We start from the raw sequence: 5,708 nt of genomic DNA on the forward strand, positions 1-5,708 counted from the left end.
GTTTTTTGGGGTTTTTTGTTTTGTTTTTTTGAAAAAAGGAGAAAAAAAAATCACATTAATAATCTAGAGGCCTCGAAAACTCATATTTCAAATATGATACACTTACAGGGTTGAGTGACTTTTAATGTGGCATGTTTGTTGGTGCATGGTGAGCTAGTTTGAGTATTTCAGACACTACTGGTCTACTGAGACTTTCCCACACAAACTAGGGTTTACAGAGAATTGTATAAAAAGACAAAATATCCAATAATTCAGTGGGCAGACAGCTTCAAGCTGATATGAAGGCAACAGTAACTCTAGTAATGACTTGTTTCAACAAAGGTATAAAGAAGAACATCTGAATGCACTGACAATTCTACTTAAGAGTGCTACTCCTGTTAGCAAAAAACTGAAATTTAGACTACAATTCACAAGTGTTCACTAAAATTGGATAATAGAAGACGGAAAAAATGTTGCCTGTCTGATGAGTTTTGATTACTGCTGTGACATTTGGGTGGTAGGATAATAATTTGGTGTAAACAACATGAAAACAGGGATCCATCCTGCCTTGTATGATGATGTAGGAGATATTTTCCCTCGACTTATTTGTTATTATATATGCAAGTATAACCAAATATCATTATATAAATGCCTCTTCTGCCCTCATACTGTATTTGATAGTGTGTCTTTATGATCTATAACTTGGCTTTGTTTCTTTCTCACCAAATGTTACTGGGTCTTTTATAGTTTGTGAGATAAAAAAGTAGAATATTTTAAATGTTTTTTATATTGTATATTTTCATATATGCTGCAACACATAGACGTTGCTCTTCTGTTTGCTGTCAGTCATCTTCTCTGTGTCACTTAAGTTCAATGCACCATTTACAAAGGCGTACAAAAATTCTTAGCATCCATCCCTGTTATCTAGAATAGCTCCTTTTTATTCTTCTAAGAGTTTTGTTTCTTAGTAAGTGCACCTAAAGTAGGAAGGAAGTGAACACACACTATCAAAGGTGGCTACCGACTGTCTGCAGTTAGCAGCTGGAAGCTATGAAAAGACTCTGCTGTCTTTTGTTTGGTGTTTGCGCTGAAAAATTTCTTTGAGTTTTAACATTTTACATTCTTATCACATGTTGTCACAATAACTGTTTTATTTTGTAAACAAAAGGTCTCTGCTGTCAGCGCCCACACACACACACACACAATATACTGTGTGTGTGTGTGTGTGTGTGTGTGTGTGTGTGTGTGTGTGTGTGTGTGTGTGTGTGTGTGTGTGTGTGTGCTTCTATCTGACAGTATCACCCGTTAAATCCTTTAACTTCCTCATTTCTACTGTTTTCTACTGTGTGTGTGTGTGTGTGTGTGTGTGTGTGTGTGTGCGCGCGCGCGCACGCGTACGTGTGGGTGCGCAGACCTTGCTGTTACTCAGACTAAGTTGCGTTGGTGGCTGTTAATCACTCACACCACACACAAGACAACAGGACTGCACTCATTAGATATACAGACAAATGCTGCTTTGACCCAAAAACCAAAGGACCCCTGGAGTAGGCTGCAAAAACCTTTCAAAAATGTCAAAACACAAAATGCGTGAAAAATACTCCCACTGACAGCTAGAACAAAAGTAATGTGTATTACATTTAAACACAAAGCCAAGTGAATTCATTTTTAAAGAATTCTGTTTGCATTCTTACCGTGAGTCATTTTTATACTTTCCTCCCAGTTACATTCTTTGAGGTATTTGGTATCATTTAAGTCTGTCTGTCAGTCAGTGTTCCGCACAAGCATAAAGTGAATAAATCCCAAAAACTGATTAAGTGGGTGTTTAATCTCTCCAAATCTTTCTTGCACATGTTGTGTTTCATGAACCTTATTAGCAGTACCACACGTTAGTCCTGCTTTGATTAAACCTGATAAACGAGCAGCTGGGCAGCAGCGGTGGCTACAAGAGCCACATTGTGCTTAACGGACACCCTTGGGTGATCATACACAGCAAACAGCGCCTCTGTGACCACCTGAGACTCTGAGGCAGGCAGGAAAGACACCTGAGTCCTGGCTGCCTGTAGCCTGCTTCACACCCGCTACCTCCACGGTCATCCTATCGCCGTTAACCTCATTAGTCCAGATAAAGCAGCCTGCACGGTCCTCTGAAGCTACAGTGATTGATGGAAGATTTCTAATACATATGGAGCAAGTAATCTTAACTCACAGCTGGGTGTGAACCATATCTGTGCCAATTAATTGCAATCTATCGGGAAAAATAGAAACACTTCCTCTTGCATGAGTATTGAGATCTTAAAATATTAGCAGAGATGTAATACTGATTCTTTGTGCCATCATACAGCAGAACAAAAGGTCCAAATACATTCATCTTTTTCTATAGATTGTGATGTTTTAAATGTATCTTCAATCTATTAAAACCTTTCTATTTTAATTTGGTTTGGAACCATTTTCATCGCACACGTGGGACTGACTGAAAGAAAATAGTTTGTGTTTGTGGTACTGACAGTTCACCCAGCGCACCATAATCCATCCACTTTTTCGTTGCAGGTATGGATTTACTGCATTTGGCAGTGTGTTTGGGATCATTGTCAGGTTTGAAAATAAGGATGCTTACAATCAAACACTTTACAGATTTGTTTGCGTGGTGGAATAAGAGCTGATAATACTTTTCTGCATACAGAATTCTGCCACTTTTGACAAGATCTCTAACACCACTCGCTGAAATTCAGCACCAAACCATGACAGAGCCTGTACCATGCTTCACAGATGGCTGTAGACACTCGTTGCTTTGCCTCTCTCCTGTTTCCTGCCTTAAGAATGGCTTCGTCATTAAGTTGTCATTAATAGACACAATGCTGGTTCATCCCTTAGGTGCCATTTTAAGCTTTTTTTTAATTATTTGAATGACTCAGAGGTCACACGTCCACACTATCGTTTCCAGTGGTTTTCACAGAGTTGCACGTCCACATTGAAACGGACGAAAACGCTTACGTTCCAGTACTGCGCATGCGTGAAACGCAAGAAGATTCGACCTGCCTCATTTCTGTCTGCCGCTTATTTACTTTCCGGCTCTTCGAAAGTTTTTTTAAATGGACCAACAATGAGGTGGAGTTATTGCTGCGAGTAACACAAAAGTACAAAGTTGGAAAAGCGAGTGATCGTTAAAGAATTTGAAGAAAAGCTATCTGGAGCATGTGCAGACTGATAGACTTGTCGTCAAGACCGCCTAAGCCAAGACCAAGACAATACCAAGACCAGAGGGTATCGAGACCAAGACCAAGACAGACCGAGTCAAGACCTAGTCAAAGTCGAGATGAGACGAGACCAAGACCAAGACCGAGACAAAAAAGTATTTAAACTGCAGCCAGATGCTGCTTTGTTTACGGGTGTCAGGCATATTTATGTGTTTTTGCGATGCACTCGCACAGCCCTCCTCACCGCTGTCTACTGTCTCACTCACTGAGAGGAGAGACGCAGGCTCCACTTGACCGTCGCGTCTCTCACTCTCTTTGTTTTTCACATAATAATATTATCCAATATCCTCGCATGTGATTGGCCACAATATGGAGGGATTGGAGCATAGCTGAGCCACTGTGTGAGAGCTGAGCAGCAAAAGGAAATTAAGTGAAGAGCTGGCTCTTGTTCAATGGAAGTCGATTCTTCTGATTCACTGCAAAGCACTCTCTAAGCACGGCTCTTAGAGCTGATGCTTTTGTGCATGACACATTATTGGGGGGCGATCGTGGCTCAAGAGTTGGGAGTTCGCCTTGTAATCGGAAGGTTGCCGGTTCGAGCCCCGGCTCAGACAGTCCCGGTCGTTGTGTCCTTGGGCAAGACACTTCACCCGTTGCCTACTGGTGGCGCCAGTGTCCGGCAGCCTCGCCTCTGTCAGTGTGCCCCAGGGCGGCTGTGGCTACAATGTAGCTTGCCATCACCAGTGCGTGAATGGGTGGAGAGAAAATGGAGAGAAAACAATGCGTTTTCAAACGAAAACACATTAGTGTGGACTTAGCCTTAGAACTGCCAGTTAATCTAATATGCAAGTACATCCTCCATGCAATTACGCATGGCTGTCAAAACACACTGCACATGTATAAATGCTGGCAGCCACACTGACCACTTCTTGTTCTGGCTACTCCCTTTAGTGGTCACCACAGCTGATCATCTGCCTCCATCTCATCCTATCCTTTGCATCCTCTTCGGTCACACCAAACATAGATTCACCTCAGAACAATTTAAGCATGAGCGTGAATGCTAAACTCCATGCAGACATCTACGTACCCTCCAGTTTGATTTAAGTCTGCACAGGCAGTACATTATAAGTACACCAAGTATGCATCAACAAAGAAGACAGGAAATAGTAGGTGCTCATCTGTGGCATCCACAAATATGAGCATCATAAGGATGATATAATCCTTGAATAGCCTCAAACTTTATTGCTGTCTACAACTAGACTGCAATTTCACTTCAAGAGTTTGAGGTCTTTATAGGTCATATCTGTAACAACATGAGAGCAGGCTTTGGTCATCAATAACTATAATGTGTATAATATGCCAATACCTTATTTTTTTACAATCCTTTAATTGCCTCTGCTTTCGAGGAAGTGCTGAAAGCAAGTTGGCTTTATGATATATTTTATGAACGTCAATAAGGTTTAGCATTCAGATGTACTTTCATCTGTATAAACTTCTGTGTGTCCTCTGGTTAATTATTTATGACCACAGTCTGGATGTCCATTCTTTTCATAGGAGTACCAGCTGTGGCTCTGTTACCCCTCCTAGTCCACCACACAGCAGAGCTCCATTGTCCTGGTCCCAGTCATTAAGAGTAGACAGAATGGCTACTGACCCCCTGCTGTTTGGAGGACACACACCCATCACACAAGATGAAGCTGCTCCAGCCACTACCACACTCTCCAGAGGAGCAAAGGCTTTGACACTGGCACAGCTGATGAGAGTTTAAGCTTTAATGTGGAAGTCAAATACAGTATGTATTTCTGTTTTTGTAAAGTTTGCATATAACGTTTGCGGACCATATGACAATATATAACCAAGGCACACCTGTATTCATGAAAGAGCCTCCATATCATCTGTAATGGCATTATTAACTGAGGTTAGTTTCCAAAGTGAATTTTCTTTTTTCGGTTAAGAGTTTTACTTTAGGTTTTATTCATTTCAGTGTTAAATGTGGTATTATTGTGTGGATGCCAGAGGCAAGACTCACAGTACTGTAAATATCAAAAGTCTCAATAAACACATTATTATTATTATCATTATTATTATTGTCATTATTATTATTATTATTCCAAAAGTCTAGTTTTTATTTTTATTTTAATTAACTAAAATGTTTAACTGATGATAATACACACAAAGAGATCACAACACTGGTTCATACCAGTTGGCTGCCTTTTTATGCTTGAATAATTCATAAGTTAGTGTTAACAAATAATAAAAACATTCCTCTTTAAATGATCAGGGCACCAAAAAGGTTGAAAAAGCAGCCAGAGACCTTCAGAAAACCTCCGGAACTATTGTTCAACAGCACTTCAAAATATTACAGGAAAGTCTGGTTCCCTGGAATTAAAGCTCGAAGAATTACTGTCGCCTAACCGGTTTCTACTCGTCAAGGTCTCTTTATGATGACGCCTTGACAATTTCAGCCTTTTAATAATGGAATAGCCTTTATAAATCGCGCGCTAGGTGACGTCACTGTACAGGGCGTGATCTGGG

At 40.6% G+C, this 5,708-nt stretch overlaps 1 long non-coding RNA gene across 1 annotated transcript; it reads left to right on the top strand.

Annotated features, from left to right (window-relative positions):
* Positions 1–3,003: 3,003 nt before the first annotated feature.
* LOC143421686 (uncharacterized) lies at positions 3,004–5,245 on the top strand. The gene is made up of 2 exons (XR_013101248.1): positions 3,004–3,328; positions 4,728–5,245. It is a non-coding gene; the product is annotated as an uncharacterized LOC143421686 (long non-coding RNA).
* The last annotated feature ends 463 nt before the right edge of the window (positions 5,246–5,708 follow it).

This window comes from Maylandia zebra, linkage group LG13, assembly GCF_041146795.1.
Source record: "Maylandia zebra isolate NMK-2024a linkage group LG13, Mzebra_GT3a, whole genome shotgun sequence".
Classification (NCBI taxonomy): domain Eukaryota; kingdom Metazoa; phylum Chordata; class Actinopteri; order Cichliformes; family Cichlidae; genus Maylandia; species Maylandia zebra.